The sequence below is a fragment of the Lepisosteus oculatus genome, chromosome 15 (assembly GCF_040954835.1).
Source record: "Lepisosteus oculatus isolate fLepOcu1 chromosome 15, fLepOcu1.hap2, whole genome shotgun sequence".
Taxonomy (NCBI): Eukaryota; Metazoa; Chordata; class Actinopteri; order Semionotiformes; family Lepisosteidae; genus Lepisosteus; species Lepisosteus oculatus.
Genome location: NC_090710.1, coordinates 24274878 through 24293340, shown reverse-complemented (window position 1 = coordinate 24293340; position 18463 = coordinate 24274878). Strand labels below are relative to the sequence as shown.

At 36.0% G+C, this 18463-nt stretch overlaps 1 protein-coding gene across 2 annotated transcripts in view; it reads right to left on the bottom strand.

Moving 5' to 3' along the window:
• LOC102696872 (cytoplasmic protein NCK2) overlaps window positions 1-17062 on the bottom strand; it is a 90225-nt gene extending 73163 nt beyond the window's left edge. For both annotated transcript variants that reach the window (XM_015364021.2, XM_006639156.3), the window contains exon 1: window positions 16888-17062. The gene's annotated coding sequence lies outside the window, so the exon portion shown is untranslated. The remainder of the gene's footprint in view (window positions 1-16887) is intronic.
• Window positions 17063-18463: the final 1401 nt, after the last annotated feature.

Sequence of the window (18463 nt, the reverse complement as noted above, 5' to 3'; positions counted from 1 at the left end):
GAATCCTACTCCTGAGCAAGGCCCTTAACCCCAGCTGATTCAGGGGCGCCGTATAAATGGCTGACCCTGTGCTCTGACCCCAAGCTTCTCTCTCCCCGTCTGTGTGTCTGTGTCTCATAGAGAGCAAGGTGGGGTATGCAAAAAGACAAATTCCTAAATGCAAGAAGTTGTATATGACTAATAAACTGATCTTATCTTATAACACTAACTCCAGCAGGCTAAGACAACCCAATCCAAGCTTAGTAACTATCATGAATCACAATGGTCACCTGACCTCTATATTCTTCTCACTAATCAAACTGCCTCTGTCTTGGGAATTGTAACACCAAAAGAACCAAAACTGCTTTATACCATACAAATCATAAACTACTTGGTGAAATGCAGTCTTATGGGAAAAAACGTTCAAGTACAGTTTTGCTAATTAACTCCAAACTTGAGAAGCATCATTTTACTCATCATACAGTTAAAATATGGTATAACGGGGTTCCTTCACAGTAGCTACATTACTGCCATTTTGTTCACAAAACTCAAATCCCTGTCACGTGAAACACTGCATGAATTTACCTGAAACTTAGCAGGTTTCATCTGCTACACAGCAATATTGTACATATCCACAGGTCATCACCTGACTGGTGAAACATGCTCATGAACTATTTGGTCAATGAACACCAAACTTGTTCATATTGTAGCTTCCCTTTAGTTTAACAGAAGTTCAAATTCAAAGAGTTTTATTGCCATGACTTACAGTGTTGCTAAAGCAGTAACAAGTAGCAAAAACATTCACAAAAAAACTTATTTGAGAGGGTCACTTTCTGTTCCAAAGTTCTGTGACAGGAGATCATACTTTATATTTTGGCTGCCAGGTTATTGCCAGATCTTACCCCTCCCCCAGTACAAATGGAAGCTGGTAGATGTGGGAATTCTGGGATGAGATTTGTTATTTTAAGGAAGAATGTTTGTCTAACCCTGGAGTTTCTTTGCAATGCAGCATAAAGTAAATTTGTGTTTGTGCTTCTCTCTGCTGGCAGTTTGAGCACAGCCTGTCCTCTCTGGGTAGCCAGGTCTCCCTGCATAGCAGTTTTTAATGGCCAGGTTGTGGTCACCAAATCTGTAATTCGTCTGGTTCTGTTTCTCCTTGCTGTGTCTGACCCTGGACAGATATTTGGCCAGTGTATAGTGTCTTTTTAGGGTCCAGTAGCATTCCAGTTTGTGCTGTGTGTGTGTTTAAATAGTTGATGAAGTGTTATTTGGCTTGTGCTGTGATTTGGTTGACTTTGACTTGTTCCGTAACAACATTAACACAAATAAGTAGGACCTGACATACGGGCCTTCAAAACTGCTTGTACATTTCTGGATTCTCCCACAAGTTAGAGTCTAGAAAGTATTACGTTTTCATTTTTTAAGAACATGCAGGAACCCTCATAGCAGACAATAAATTATACACTGTAAGTTAGTCCCCCTGAAGTTTCATTACACAGTAGATCAGTATGCTAAATGCAACGTGACATTACAACCACAACTAATGTATAGGAACAAAGTCACAACTGAGATCCAAAGCAATTTGTCACACACACACTGAGCAAAGACTGCAGACCCAAGCAACAGACAACTATTCTTACATACTTGGACAGATATACAATACTTAGGCAATAAGAAAAAAGCCTGCATCATGTTTATCTGGGTCCTCATCACACAATGGAAATTGAATATTTCGGATTTAATTAATCTTAATTTTGGCCCTTCAAAAATGTTGTAACCCTACGTTTGAATTTTTTTTGTACTGTATTGCACTCAAGTAATTAAGCAATTAAATGAATACATTTGATTTTTAGTGGTTTCATGTTTCATAAAATCTGTTAAAAAGTAATAATCGGTTAGGATTCAAAGAAGATTAAGTCCCTTAACATTACTCAAGTATTGTCTTGGATTTCAATGTCTATGTTCTACATCTGACCAGAATTTCATAGTGGTGTTAAATCTGCCAGAATGTATTAGTTTGGTCTATCAAAGACCAAAACAGTACACCAATGGTAAACTAAGAGACATTCTCTCTTGCCAAACCAGGTTATCAACTCGCTGAAAAAGCAATAACATGTCAATAAGTATTGCAATAGCCGTCTTTGGCAACTATAGGAAGGCAACAGGAGGAGCAGAGAAAGGACACTAAATACTGTCATAAATGCTCCAGTTTATACAATTTAGAGAAAACATGGCCCATCCAGGGAGCAATTCAAATCCCAGGAATCCTTCATTGAGTGGTCATCTCAACTCATGACTATCACACGACCCAATCTGGACGACACTATAAAAGATGGGAACATTCTAATATTGATTTAGACCAGGGAAGAAAGGGACCTGCAGACCTTCAGTGACTGTTTCCATAAAATTGAAAATACTGCTGAGCTATCTTTTGGAGGCGAAAAAAAAAGTAGATAAGATTACCTGTGTGGGCAATCCCTCTGGCTGCCATTAGTCAAGTAAGTGAAGAACATTTCATATAGCTGGCTTGTTTATAATGTTAAAGAAAAACAATTTGTTAAACAACTTTATTTCACCTTAACCCAAGGGTATGACTAGTTTGATGATTTTCACATATAAAAAGTTTTGAAACAAGTTCTTCCCCTGACGGCTTTTTCACAGATTTGAAGAAACTAGACTGTTACTGTTACAATTGTTAATCCAAGTCACTAAATCAGACACTTCTGCACTGTTTACAAAATAGTTATATTAGTGATAATTACTGTAGTATTGGTACCTTTTACTTATAAGGTGTTGGATAAAAGCTTTGAATATAGTCATCCTCAGAGTTGTGAATCCTACTTTTTAATGAAATCTTATTTTTACCCATTAAACAACACATTCAAGATTTTATTGAATTAAAAATAAAGATTAACATTTGTAATTTCTTCCCATAATTTGGAAATTAAACCACATTTCCTTAACATCAGAGCACCGTATTGCTTATTGCACGAACATTCAATGCAATTCTTGTTCAGAAGTTCCACTCAACAGCTTGCTCTTTTCCAGTGGAAACCAAAGTTCAGTTTTACCTGCAGTTATATGTTGTATCACATTCATTTTTCATTTGTTAAAAAAACATTCTGGGGAAATATTCCTATATCCAATTTCAAAGTGTTAATATACATTGGACATAATAAAATAATAAGACACAACATCAAATTAGAAAACCTCAGTGGGACAACACTGCAGTACCAGAGAGGGTTAATCTTAATTAAATCAGACTTTAGATACAATTCATAAGATTAAACTCACAAGTTCCCTCAGACACACAGTTTCTGTAAAGCAACAGAAGGGAAAGGAATACAAAGAAAATACAAATAAAAATGTCTTATTCCCAATTTAAAACAGGGCTTTCAACATTATTTTGGGCACAAGCATGGCAGGTTCAGAGTCTGGACATGACACTTTATACATAAAATCATAAATGGTGGCTATCATTGGAAAAATACAACAAAATCAGGAGAATCTACACTCCGGGCCCTACTTAGGGTTTGTTAAGTGACATAAAGCTGCTAAAATATTACCTTAACCCTTCCAAGAAAAGTCCTCAATAAGTTAAGTAAAACAAAGTAGACACAAAGTGGTCACCAAAGTGGTCCACTTCATATATAATCATTCACGACCCATCCAGATTGTAACATCTGATTGCAACATTAATGGAACACTTTTTTTTCTCTTAATGCAATGTACAGGGACTGGTAGAATATAAAGACACTGCATTATCTTCTCCAACCTAAGAACATGAAGCCACTCATCCTAGTGTGGCCCGTTTTCAGAAAGTTTTCTTAATTTGCCGCCAAACATTTCAAACCCCATAAGAAAATCAACTGGCACCTCTCGACAGTTTTATGCTGGATGCATTATTTCACCAAGAGCCCAAGCTCTGGGCTGTAGCTTGAGAAGACTTTGTCAAGATGACCGAGAGGAAAAAAAGAGTTCAGCTAATTACAGCAGTCAGATAATTACTTTTACACTTGGTGAGCAATGATGTGAGTTAGCTGGCAGCTTGCAGGCCCTGAAGCTGCAGTGCACATTAGTAACATCTCATAGATAAATGCCACATTCATTAGAAATAGGGAACATTGGTACTCTTCACCTCAGTCAGGCTTGGATGTTATGGCAAATATTTTTTTTACATAATGCATACAATCAACATCCCTTTAATTCATCTGATATAAAGGGAGGCAAAGCTATTCTGTTCCTCTGAGTACACTCTCTCTCTGCGTTTAGGCTTTTTACTTCTGGAAGTTTAGGTAATCATCTCAATTTATTGAAGCATCTACTGACCCGAAGAAACAGGTTAAAAAAAATTCTTATTATATACCTTGCTTTTTGATACTACAGGTCTCTGTAACAGGAAATGAGCCATATTTCTGTTAAACTCAGGAACCAAAGTTAAAGATTTTAGCTTCTCCTATACTCCTTGAGGAACTACATAAAAATTCCAGTTGATTTATATTTCAGTGGCCTTCTGTCATGTTTTATTTTGTGTTTGTTTTATTTAGAGATTCATATTATCAACAGATCATAGAAACTACACTGGTTTCTGCCTTATTTCCAGTGGTAAAGATGTAAGTAAAGACAACCTTTACTACACACACTGACTCACTATAATCTAGACAACAGGAAATATTTACCTGGAATTACCTTCGGAACCAAAACAATATTTAAAACATACTACAGTTAATTTAATTTTGCTTTAATTTGTGAAAAGCAAATTAGCTGCACTGCAACTGCATCTATTACAATAGTTCAGTGTCAGTAACAATAGATCATTTGCCATTTAAAACAATATCACAGACCCTTATTAAACCAAATACAGTGAGGAAATGCATGCAATATAAATTGTAGATTCACATTTCTATGGGCAATCATGATGCTTCGATAATAGTCCCTTTATGTGTAACCCAACAGAGTGCAAGGAAAGAAGTGGAATCAGAGAGTACTGAAGCTTGTACATTTGTACAGATACAATCTATGTGCTTGTTACCACAGGGTGTTATGGAAAATTTTAAAATTGATCTTATAAGGAGCTATACAGGACAGAATGGTACAGTGCAACTGATAAATGTGACTTCTGGACATATATAAACATAAGGTCTTCTCCGAGCAATAAATATTTTCTGAATTTAAGGTACACAATTACCTTACCTAACAGGAAATATATTTTACAGAGGGCAGCCTGGTAAGTTTAAAAATTTTGTCTCCTTATTTTTTTAACTGTAATTTTAAAACATTTTTAAAATACTATAATGTGTTATCAGTGTAGAAATTAGAAATTAAAATAATTTCTAGCTCACACTGTCTTTCTTTTCCTGTAAGAATACGTCCATTTAAACATTACGAAGTCCTACATCTACTTTTAGTTTTAGTCAAACATGAACTAGAGCTTTAAGAAAATAAACTGCTTTTATAGCAATATTCATATTGCATAGATCGAAGCTGTAACAGAAGTCAAAGTCTTGTCTTCTTCACCAAACAACCTTTCCATCTTACAGTAAATTAATTGTGACTTCAGGAAGATAAAGATTTATATTATACTCATGTATGCTAAGGAATCACAGTGAGTTCCAAAGCTGTAACTACAAGAATCCTCAGGTCCAGACTGGGGATTCTTCAATGCAGACTGTATCCATGTTATCCAGTGTCTGCACAGGTTTTTAACCACGTTGCTCGCACTTCCACGCACTTTGCAAAAATCATGCTAGTAAGGTTATTGATTTAGAAACTGTTCATGTGTGTGTTCTCTCTCTCTTCCAGGCTGTAGTCAAATCTCAAGCTCTAGCATTCCAAGACAGGCCCCAAGTTGTCACAACTCTTACCAAGAAAAAGTGGGTCTCTCATAATGGTTAAATAGATACATCAGGTTATATACATTGTAGACTGACAATTTTTAACACTACCAGAAGTTCATATTTCTGGAAATGTTTTCAGCAAGATTATCAGGAACTGTTTATAAAAGAAATTGATAAAAATTGACAACACTCGTATATTTTTGGAATAAAGAGATAATAAAGGGAAATAGGTTTAACAAATTTCCATGTGAGGGAATTTGTAATCGCTCTGTATTTATAGATGTAGAAGCACAACAGAGCCAGGGAAAGCAAAAATGTCCACAGTGCAGTCTTCTAAGTTGTAGCATACTTCCGTTCTCTTCACTGTGAAAGAAAAACAAAATGCTAACTTTTGCCAATTTTAAAATGGAAGAGATCGTATAAAAATAGGTTGAAAATGAAATTAAGCCTACTGTAAACAACACAGAGAAGGTTTAACTTAATAACCAGAGAAGACAGGGAAGAAACTATTTTCCAATGAATCAGAAAACACTTGACAGTGTAAGAGGCAGTGGCAGTTCCATCACAGGGGGAGATAAAAAATAAGCGTGCTCAGTGCCAAAGATGGCCTGTTTAGATTAAATGATGTGAAATAGAAAGACCATTGTATTTAATAATGAGCTTTGGTTATTCATCTTAAAGTGATGACAGCTACATAAAGTTCTGTTCATTTATGCTATGTAGTCATTCTTCCATAAATTACTACAATTAATCAACAAACAACATACGCTGGATTCTCAGTTGTAGAAAACATGTTGAAAATTCAAATGTTAACAAATTAGGATTCCACAGATGACAGCTTAGGCTGTTAAAGAGAATATCATGTTCATACAGTACAACTCCCTTATGTGCTGGAGATTCAACCCAGGCACTATTTTCTCTTCAATTACTAGTCAGGTCATGAGATCAAGTCCTCCTCTCGAAGCAAATTAGAACGAGTACAAAACATGATAAAGCAGATAGTACAAGCTTACTGGTTCAGTAAAAACTTAACAGTGCAAAAAGGAAAAAAAATAATTGCTTTATCAATCTGTAAAATTGACTCAGGCATCTAAAGCTGTACAGTCTTTGCTTCATCATGATGCATGGAAACATATATTGTTTCATGCATCCACACCAGGATCCCCAGGCATTTCACCACAGAAACTCAGCCGAGCCATTGATTTCACTGGTTTAGAATCCCGCAGCTGCTATTGCACCAGGATGGCTCACAACAGCCTGACCACTGGCATAGACTGAGAGGGGGAAGGTGGCAGGTAAAAGACTATAACACTAATGAGTTTACTGTCAGTATGTTCGTAGCCCACACACATAGGAACAAAGATGAAAACGCCAAACAGATCCCATAGAGTATCTAAGAAAAAACAATTGCTCATTAAGAAGCAGCACGCATCTACACAACAGCAAATTCAACAAGTTTCTATTCACACCATATCAAATAATCCTTTTTCCCCCCCCTCAAAGATTCAGAGCTTTGATCAGTTAAAATCCATATGTGGTACATAACGTAGTACTGTTTCAAATGGAAGATGATTTAAAAGTCATATTGTAACATTTATTTCACCTTGGCATATTGCACAGTACCTGGAAAAAGACATAAACTGAAAATCTTCCATCTGTTTTTCTTTTCACATTTATATTCTGAGTGGTTTGACAGGCTATGGCAATTAAGCTTGATCTCCAAACTGCAATACTCAGTTTCATTTGGTACTTCATGCATTCTTGTTTGCCGAGGCCTAGGTAAAATAAATTAAATGCATCTGAAATATTTCTTATTAGCACTATATCACAGCTTTTTAGGTCTGTTCATCAAACACAAAAATTACAGTGAAGCCAAAATGTCTGAAAAATGGCAAAAAGACAACAAAATTCCAAATGTTTTGTTACGCTTCCTTTGTAGAAACTCAATACAACAAAATGTATTCACAGTAAAGAACAGATCTATTCCATTACATGATGTAAGCTTATGGAAACAATCCATCCATCCATTTTCTGACCACTTTATCCAATACAGGATTGCGTGGGAGCTGGAATTAAGCACAGTAAAAGCAGCAAATGGAACTAAAAAAGGGGATAGTCACTGATACCACAACACAAAAAAACAGGATAACATTTGATCTCTTCTGCCATGGTATTCACTGTGTGTTTGGGAAAAAAAAGAGGTTGGAGGTTCAGAGTAGATGCTAAAAAGAAGGTGGGAAGAAAACGCATATACAGTAAAGTACTACAGTATGTGCAGTACACTGCTCCTCACATAGTGTTTTTGTGATAGCATGTTCTCAAAAAGTGTCTGCATGTGATGACTGAAATGTGTACTGAAAACAACAGAGTTAGTAAACTTGTCTCAACAAAAGACTGCACAGAAAACTGAAGATATCTACAGTAATTTCAAATTACAGCAGCACATGAAAGTATCCATTCTTCAAAATTTGGAGCTTTGGATGAAGACTTAAATTGACAGTACGCAGCTGTTTTTGTGATCTTGATAAGAGAGGAACTAAAATCATTGGGTATAGAGCTACAAATGCTTTATGGAAGGAAAACATGAAGAATTGTTTCAGAGACTCTGGGAGACCATCAGAAATCTTGGTTTGTCTTGGAATCATCTTTCTGCAGTGATGACAGATGTCAATATGGGTGGGAACAAGACTCTGCTGATCGGTTGGTTGCCTAAAGCTGGTTCATGCAATGCTGAAAGGCCAATGAAGTTGGATAACATTATCCACTAGTGTGCACTGTGCCGCCAAGCTCTACATTTGGAAAATGCCATGAAAGTCACACATGTAAATGAGTAAATGTATTAGGAGAACATGGGCTAATCACAAACATTTTAAACCTTTATGAAGAAAATTGATTCAGAACATGAGAAATGTGCTTTAACACAGAAAGCCAAATATGATCAAATGTTTTTTCGCCTCTGTGAGATAAAAACAGAATTAAAATGTCCCTGTACCGTCAGATCAGGCATTGTTGTGAGATCTTGCAATTCTCAAACAGTTAACAAGCCACTTGAACAGCTTCAGTTAGAAGTTGCAAGGTAAAAAAGGCTTTTCCTTCTGTTTAAAACCCTCTTCTTTGCCAACATACATAATGTAGCTCTTCTCAGATGGAAATGCAGAAGAATTCACAACTAAAAAACACCTTTCATGAGAAAAATTAGATGGGTTTAACTCCCTGTTGCCAAATGAAGACCTCCAAAACCTGCAAAAATATATTGGGCAAACATGCATAGTTTTCAGCAGGACATCTGTACATCTATGACAAACTTTCTTGGTAATGAAACTCAATTCAACAGACTGCTTGCAGAGAAACAAGCTCAGACATCTCCCTTACTTGAGAAGTGTAAAATAAAAACACAGTTAAATGACTTTTATTAAATGTTTAACACTTTTTGAACTGTTATGTTATGTACATAAAAAATCTGAATGGAACAGAAAATTCAGGGATGATAAAAATGTATCCTGCTTTAAAACCGCACATAAAAATGTTCACTCTCTTCAGGCCACGTAAGGCTGCTTTTATGTCTGTGTGGCTCAGATATGCAAAAACTTTAACTTGAAAGGTTAGGCGCCCTTGGTTTAAAAGAAAACAATTTACCTAGAATCAAGATTTGACTTCATAATCTTCAGCTACTATAACTAAAATGTCTCCGTTACGGAGTTAGAGTGTACACTACTGTGATGTGTGCACAGCCTTGCCCAGAGCAAACAATTTCCCTACACACACCTCCCACTGTCAGTTTTATTGGAACCCTGAGCTACTGTTTATTTCTTAGTTCTCATTAAACTCTATATAAACATTTGAGGCAGTTACTTACAAGCACTCAACCTTGTGTTTAAATGGTGAAAACATCGCACAGCAGCTGCTCCCTATCTAAAATACAAACCTCTGTATTTATGATTAAGTTTTGTTCTCTACAGATGAAATGCCCAGAAGTGAACATCTACAAAGTCTACAAGTCTATTTAGGTCTGCAAAATGAGCAGTACAGTAGCAGCAAGATGGCACAAAATACCTACAGACATTCGTAACAGTGAGTTGGAGACACTGCCATACTGGCAAGCAGCCTAATAAAAGGATATTCACAACACATACTGTATACAGTGGTAATACTCCTACCAACTTGAGCCTTTCCAGAAAACCTAAAACAATGAATCCTATTTAAAAAACATACCAAGAATTTGTCTTTCATAGAACCACAACTCGATCTTTACCAAGACCATTTTGGTTTTTAGATATGCATCTACTGTTAGAAATAAAATAAAGCTAATGACTACTACTACATTATTATAACTGATTGAAAAAGCATGCAGCCATTACTATGCCATGCTGCCTAAAGACAGCACTGTATTATAATTTAAGAGCAGTTCAGTTCAATATTTCTAAGTCTTTTAAAGTTCAAACCATTATATCCAGTGGATATAATGGCTGAATCTTCCTTACTTTGAGATGTTCCAGCATTTGGTTTTGGTTTTAATTCATAACTACATTATAATCAGAAATGAAAACAGAGAGTGATTTTACTGAAGTTTGTATATATTTTATATCATGCATTAACACAAAAACAAGATTATAACCATCTACAGCCATTCTTCTTTATTAAGAATTTCAAGCATCTACATTCTGTTGCACGCTACACCACGTGAATAAAAAGCATTTTTCATGATATATTAATAGTATACAAAGCTAGAAGCTTTCCCAAACTTATGTTTGACTTGGTTCCCCCCCCCAAAAAAAAAATGAAGTACGTGGATATAAAATGTAAACTAGAAGGACTCCTACATTTTTAAAACTAAAAATTGGTTTGGTAGAGGGAAGGGTTTGATTTATAATGCAGTTTTTTATAGCAGTACCACTGTTGAAGGGCTTGACCTGCTGATTTGCAATAAAAAAAATCCTAATTACATTGTTCATTAACAGGAAGTTCACGCTATAGGTTTCCATAATTTCCATTATCATTGCATTACTTAAAGGAAAAGAAACATCAACAACAGAAATCATAGAGAGTCATTAACAGATGAGAAATGGTGATAATCCTTAAATTACCTAAAATGAGGCTCATTTATTTCCGCTAACCACATTTATATTTTAATGATTTAAAGAGAAATTGCCACACTATAATAAAGAATGCTTTATAGTTTAGCAGAATTTTAATTTAAGTCACACAGTTTCTAAGTATAAAAATACAACATGTGAGATACTCATCAAAAACACAACATATTAAGTATGCAAAGAAAAAAAGATGGAACACATTCTCCTAGAAATCTGACAAAGTAATATAATCTGGATACCACTTAGAGTAATACATCCAAATCCCATCTTGAATTTGAGAATAAAAAAGCACTAAAGAAAGTGGGATAGAAAAATTACAGTTAATGAGTTAGTTAAGCAGTAAGGAAGAAGTACAGTAGATATAATTAATCAAACGAATTTATTAAAGGAAAAGAATACTAAAAATATAATGGAGGTAAAATACTGCAGCCCTGGGAACATCATTAAGTGTGCATTTGGTTTTCTTACAACCATCACCCTTTAATTCTGTAACAATCACACTTTGCTGTTTACTATTTGGAAACATACCATCATATTTGGTTTGATGCAGGCAGCTCATAGAACAATAACAATTTCCTGTACACCGAGTGCAAAAACGAGATAGGCCAGATTCCACAGAGTCACAAGAATAATCAAAAACTGATCAGAAATAAAATTCCTGTCCAAGGCACTAGGGTGTAACTGCGATCCTAGTTCTTTTTAGACCAATGACACTAAAGCATAAAGGATCTAGAATAATAGTGTTCACTACAATGTAGTAAAAAAGTAATTTGCTTATGTTTGATCCAGAACAGAAAGCAAAACCCTTATGTGCATAGTTTTAAATTCTTTTTCACACAGACTTCTAGTCCTTATCAGTCACCTGGGTCCATGTCACTTTAATTATTGCTGAGCAGCACCGACCAATGAATTACAAAGTTGATGCAGAAAAATAATTTTAACAATAAAAGCATCCATTTCACCACCTGTAGACAAATCAGCAGCTAACGCAAACTTTACTACAGTTGTTTTCCGTCAAGAAGCTTTTAGGGGCAGAAAGATCTGTTCGTGGTCCTGAATGTTTTGACACATTATAATTGCTTGGTATTGCGACAATCAAAGCAAATTTACACATTATTTACTGTAGTGCGTAGCTGCAATTAAAGAAATCCATTTCAGCAGGGTCACCCATTACAGAAAAAACTAACTAAAAAGGTAATTCAGTCATTCGCTAAAACATCCAGCAATCTGTTACGCACTTAATGAAAGGCACACGCAGAAAGAAAACTTAACTGAAATGTTTAAGAAATCTATCGTTTATTTCTGTCATTTTCCCAAACACAATTGTTATTAAAGCAAATCACAAACCCAACACAATTCTATACAGAACAACAAAATGAAAGAGAAAAGGAAGGAGGAACGAGGTGCAGTCCTAAAGGGATGAAGGAGGTTGTCAAAGGAAGACAGAAAGGGCTGTCATGCTAGATAAAATCTAGCTGTAGATCCACATAAGGTACACCTCATCATCCGTATTTCTAGACGCTACACAGCGACTCCAATAACAATGAACAAAAGAATGCAGAGAAATCTACTTCCCACTTAATAGAATGAAGCCCCTTGTCTGCAAAATAAAGACTGCACAAGTGAAATTTTCAACACTATTCCAGGGAGAGTGATGTCACCCTAACAGCACAGTGTAAAAAAATCTACACTGTATATATAGATCTACAAGTTCCTCATCATGAGATACAGTGCTTGTATTCAAATATAGCGACATTCTTTTGAATTTGAATTTTTAGGAGTGTACAGAGTTTGGAATCAACAGTTAAACGTGAGTCGTTTTTTTTTTAAAAAAAGGCCCAAAAGCACACAAAAAAAAGATACATTCTGACAGTTAGCAACTCAAAGCTTCAGGGATATTGAAGCTCATTTTAAATGTATCAGGTTGATGCTCATCTCTAGCAACACTGTACATCAGGAAAAAAAAAAAGAGAACCAGATACCCATAGAAGCACAACAGATGAAATAAAATAAAAACTGGGCTGGGGTGTATTAAGCATGTAGTACAACTGTGACTTTTATGGACTGAAACACTTCTTGATGCCCTGTGTAATCTCTTATTCTCATACCTATGAGATGATTTGATTTGGCTGACAATGCTTTGAATTCCCCAAGTAGAGGCAAAAGTCCTGAGGTCTGTAAGCCTACTGACACTATACGATGCCAGCTGTAGAGTACAATATCAGTTTATGGTCAATACGCTAGGTCTCATTGCTGTATTGCTAGCTCGCCCATTATTCCTGAGAAATAAAGCAATCACAGCGTGATACATTTTCATTTTTCCTGACAGGACATTTTACCAAAAAAAGCATTGCTTGGCACTGTAATCCCCATTCCCAAACATGGCTCAATTGGTTCAGCAAATGAAAAAGCACATACAGCAAAAGCAAAAGTCCAGAGAATGCTTGACAGCCTTCGGTTACTTCATTCCAAAAAAGTTACAAACCTAAGTTTTTTTCATAAAAAGTAAAGACACTGACAATGTATTAATTTTGTTTATGAACAAAATAAAACATTTCATAATCCCTTAAGAGAAACTCTGAAATAATGAATATACTATACAGCAGTAACCAATTAACTGCTGAAAAACAAAACAAAACACAACAAAATGATCTATGATTCTTTTGTAAAGACAAGGTAAGAACTCTCTGAGATGTTATATCAAAGTTAAATGCTAACTTTCTACAGCACAAATAAACCTGAATCACAAATTGCATTCCATTGTATTTTTAAGCATGAGGTCACATCAAATAGGCAACATGCACTTTTTAGAGGTAAATATTTATTTTGTTACCTTTTTAATACTTTATTTACCCTCTTTTTTTTACAGCTGTTGTGATTTAATGAATCTTATGCATAGGGCAAAAAGAGCAGAATATTCAGATCATTCCTGTTAGACACTTCTTGCACTTACTGCAGGTAGGATAAATTTGAAAATGTATGAAAGAGCTGAAACTCATTCCATAACAGAAACTCACAAATAACAGACTTTGACAAGTATATTCAGATTCATACTGAAAAGAACTGTCATCTCCTCATTATCTTTGCTTAAAGATAAGATTCTTGAAGTCGCTGTTCAATTCTTTTGCATCTAAAAGGGAAGGTTAAGGTGGCAGATACACTTAAGTTATCACATTCAGAACATAAGTTGCTCAAGGAATGTGGAGTCTAGAAATCTCTGAAACACAGAATACATAACTAATAATTCTGCCAGTTTGCAACTAAAGATTTATACATTCATTCCCAAGTGGAATACAGGGTGCACAGCAAAGATATTAGGAATGTTTACAGTCATCGACTGGTTAAAGCACAAGCATACTGCTAAACTCTGAAAACACTAGTTCATTGCATAGCCCTCTACACTGTACAAGAACCAGACTCAAGTACTTTAACAGCACTCTGTGGCTATTTCCAGTCATAAAAAAATCAAATAAAGCTGATCACTGCAGTATGAAATCACCATGGCTTACAGTTTAAGAGATGTTTGTCCAAAGCTATTGTTTTATTTATTTTCAAAAATAAAGTAAATGAATTAAAAAACAGACCTTTATAAATTACACAGGGTGGAGTGGGATGCACAAGACGTGGCATGCTCTGAAGGGAAAAGGCATCAAAAGACAGCAGTGTCCAATTATGCACTGGTAACAAAGCAACATTGAAAGGCCATTCAAATGTTAGCCACAACCAAAACATACAAGAATGTAAAGCTGTGTGGATCACTCCTAAGAAGGGGTCAAACACTACTCTTCCTAACCTGTTTGCTGTAAATATACTGAAGGCCAAAGTCTTGAGTCGAAAGAATCCACTACTCTTCAGGACAGAAAACAACTGAGGGAATAATTATGAGGAAAGGCTGCCTATTCACAAGGAAGATAGGGGGGGGAAAAACAAAGACCTTCATCTACAGCAGAAAGAAAAACTGTCAAGACTATTGTACCCATTGTCCATGTGCCTACAATTCCAAGCCCAAGCACTGACAATGGCACTTGACTATGTCAATACGTATAAGGAATCACAGAGGTGTTGCTATCCTGTGTGCATTCTGTAAGCCCATTTATTGTTACACTTAAAGAATTGCCTACCATCACCATGTATGACAGCTTTATGAATGAAAAACGAGACATGACAACATGAAATGTACCTTATGACTTCTTCATGCTATAGCTAGCACATCTTGAGAGATCTTACCTGTTCCACTTACTTGGCCCTTGTGTCTGATATCACACTTAAGTTTGGCTTTACTAGCATAGCTGTTTTTGTCATTGAATTTTTTTGTTGATAGAAAGCGATCATCACGGAAGAGAGTATAACAGAATTGTAATAGTTTCCCTGCATGTCTGCAAATGTCTAACGAGGCAAAACAAATGTTGAAATGGGCAAAGAAAAGTTTGTAGGTGATACCAATTAATCAAGATGTGCCTGAACAGGCTAAAGAATACAAAAACAAATTAGTTCAGAAAGTCTGGTATCTATTATTACAAAACTAAAAGAGATAAGCGAGTGCTTTCATTTCTGACACTATTAATACATCAATGTCAGCATTTCATATTTTCCCAAATGACTTATTTGAATGTTGAAAAGAAAGCCCTACTATTTTTACCTATAGTGGTTTATCAAGTTTCATTCTACAGTATGTGCCTATGAAGACTCATCCAAGTAATGTTATAAGCAGAGAATACAAGGTGACTTCATTTCTATGGGGCTGTTACCTTAAAGAACCTAAAGAGCAATTTTCCATCTACATGTAAAACTGAAGATGAGAATTAGACATAGCAACTCAGTTTTTGAAAAGAGCCTACAATTTTAATTTTAATGCTCAAAAAAGAAAAAGCCATTATTATTCAGCCTTTCTCTGACAGAATACCATATCAATTTAAACTAAAACAGCAATAAAATCTTCACAAGATTAAAATTAGTAGCTCATATAGATATTGGTGTGACATACAATACTTTAGGCTATATAAGAGTGTTGTTAGTATTATAAATATGGAATAGAGTGTCATACCTGTACTTAAATCAGGGTGTGTTTTAATATTTATCTAATTCAGCAAGGATAGGGCTGATATCAATAACAAAAAAGACACTAAAGTTTTTTTCTCTTCCAAAATGTACCCATACCAATATGTTTATTAAACATTTCTGGCAGAGCTATGCTTTGACAATAAATTCATCACTATTAACCGTTTTCGATTCTACATTAATGACTATGCACACCCCATTACCATTACTGTGGATAACGTGTGGTTGTTGTGGCTGTCAGCAGTCACTGAGCAAAAAAATGATATCGATAAAAAATTGCGATTTGGGCATGATGCTTATTATGGGACAAAGAACTTAATGTCGTTTCTATTTTTCCTGTGGAAGTTGGAAGACTATACAGCAAACAGCAACGTCAATGCACACTGAAGCGATACCGTGAAGACAATGGACACATGCAAGATATCTAAACCACTACAAGACGCAATAACACGTTTAAAGTTACAGCCCCCTTATCGTCAAACCGGCAGCTATCTGCCATGAATTATTCGTGCGTTTTTCCACAGAGAGAACGCTGGCAGGCAAGAGCCCCTCGAAGGCGGAATCTTTACAAGCGGCTCCGAAACGCCATCATCACCATCCTATTGAATCCCGTCTATTGTACTGCTGTAGAGTCTCAGCCACAAATAACAAAGCCACTGAGCTTAACGCGGAGCTCAACACTAAAACCATCTAAAAGCACAAGCACCTAATGATGGGAATTTTACTTCAGAGGTCTTCCAGACCCCTTTGCCCAGGGAATGTATTTGCTTTTATTAAAACACGGCTTGATATCCATCTGCTCAGGACGATTTGTGAATGAACCGAAAACACACCAACGCCAATTACAGTACCCCCCCACCACCACCTCCAGAAGCTGCCACACCAACTTTATACTCAGTTCCTTAATTTTCTTTCCCTCTTACCTTGGTGTAGCTCCGGTCGGATCGGGCGGGGAGGCAGGTATGCAAATAACCCCTGTGCAGTTCAGAACGTTTATATAAAATACTTGACAGAGGGGAAGAAAAATCCAGTTTTATTCCAGGTCCTTTCTTTACAGGCCCTGCAACTCCACTCTCGTTCTCTCTCTCTCCCCCTACCTTTAGCTCAGCCCACTGTCTTGCTCAATGACGTCAGCCCTGCCATAGGACTGAGAAAGCTGGAGCACCGAAGCAACTGCGCTGGGAAGCCGCTCTGGACAGAGACGGGCTGTCTCTCTTACATCGCCAGTGCTCGCTGCTGCCAATTGCTGTGTTAACTACATTATATGTCCGGACGAGTACGCAGACTTTAGTGTCAGCTTAGCTAGCACTTCTTAAGAATAGATGGGCACACGGCAGGAACGATCATATTAATTAAATGAAAAACTAAAAAGAGGACACCAACTGAGACATACAATTCGTTGAGTAAACTAGCTGGCTTTATGCTGAAACTGAAATGCTCTTTTAAGGCTTTTAAGACGAAACATTGAAAATAATGATACAGCAAATATTGCGCATTCAAATACCGTCACTCACGGTATTTACCATACGTTATGTATTTTTTCAAGAGAAAGTGTTTTGAAATGTTTGAAATACAGTGATGAAAATTGTCAAGCGGAAATAAAACCTCGGATACCTCTTATGCATAGATCAAATGGCTATAGTTGTTCCCCGTTTCCTTACAGGAACAAGACATTTCCTGATTATTAACTTGATTGCCTCTATTTTTAAAGGGTATGGGGGGCAGAAGCAGTGAGGCGCATACATGCTAATATAAAGTAATTTCCTACTAGACCCCTGGAAGTATGCAAAAATGTATATTAAATAATACTATATTGCAATTATATTAAATTATGTATATTTTAAGCAGAATTTGCATATATAATATTTTTAAATTATCTATTTGAAAATTATATAATAGAATAAAATACCTCTTTTCTAGATCCTGTTCTCTTTTAATCATTGTATAAAGTGCTTTCTGCACAGACTACAGCTTTCCTTTCTTGCTTTTGACTTTCTTTTGGGATGAATCTGCTCCGTATTTGTAACTTTGTGTTGCCATCCACTCTACTGAATCTATGTCATTTGTATCTACAGCAAAAACATTTCTTTAAATTTCAGGTTGACTCTTTCCTTTATGTTCAGTTTTTCCGAAATTGCCAATCTTTCTTTTGGGCTTAGCAGAATTTCTAAATATACTTCAAAACGTACATATTATGATCACATTTCTGTGATGGTTTTCCTCACTCTGTTTCGATTGTTTGAAAACACTAGATCAATACAGGCATCACCTTGGGCTTCTGATAATCTGAGTATGGAATCATTCATTACCCATTTCTACCATTGCAGTTTCAGCTACTGACCTACCTGGTGGTTTGTCCAAATCTACACGGGGAAAGTTAATATCTCCCACAATAACAACTTCTTTTAAACATATTTTCCTGAATTAACTGCAAAAGACTGAATAGTTGTACATTCATATAAGTTGTATATGAATTTGGCAGTCAGGAGCATGTTCCTA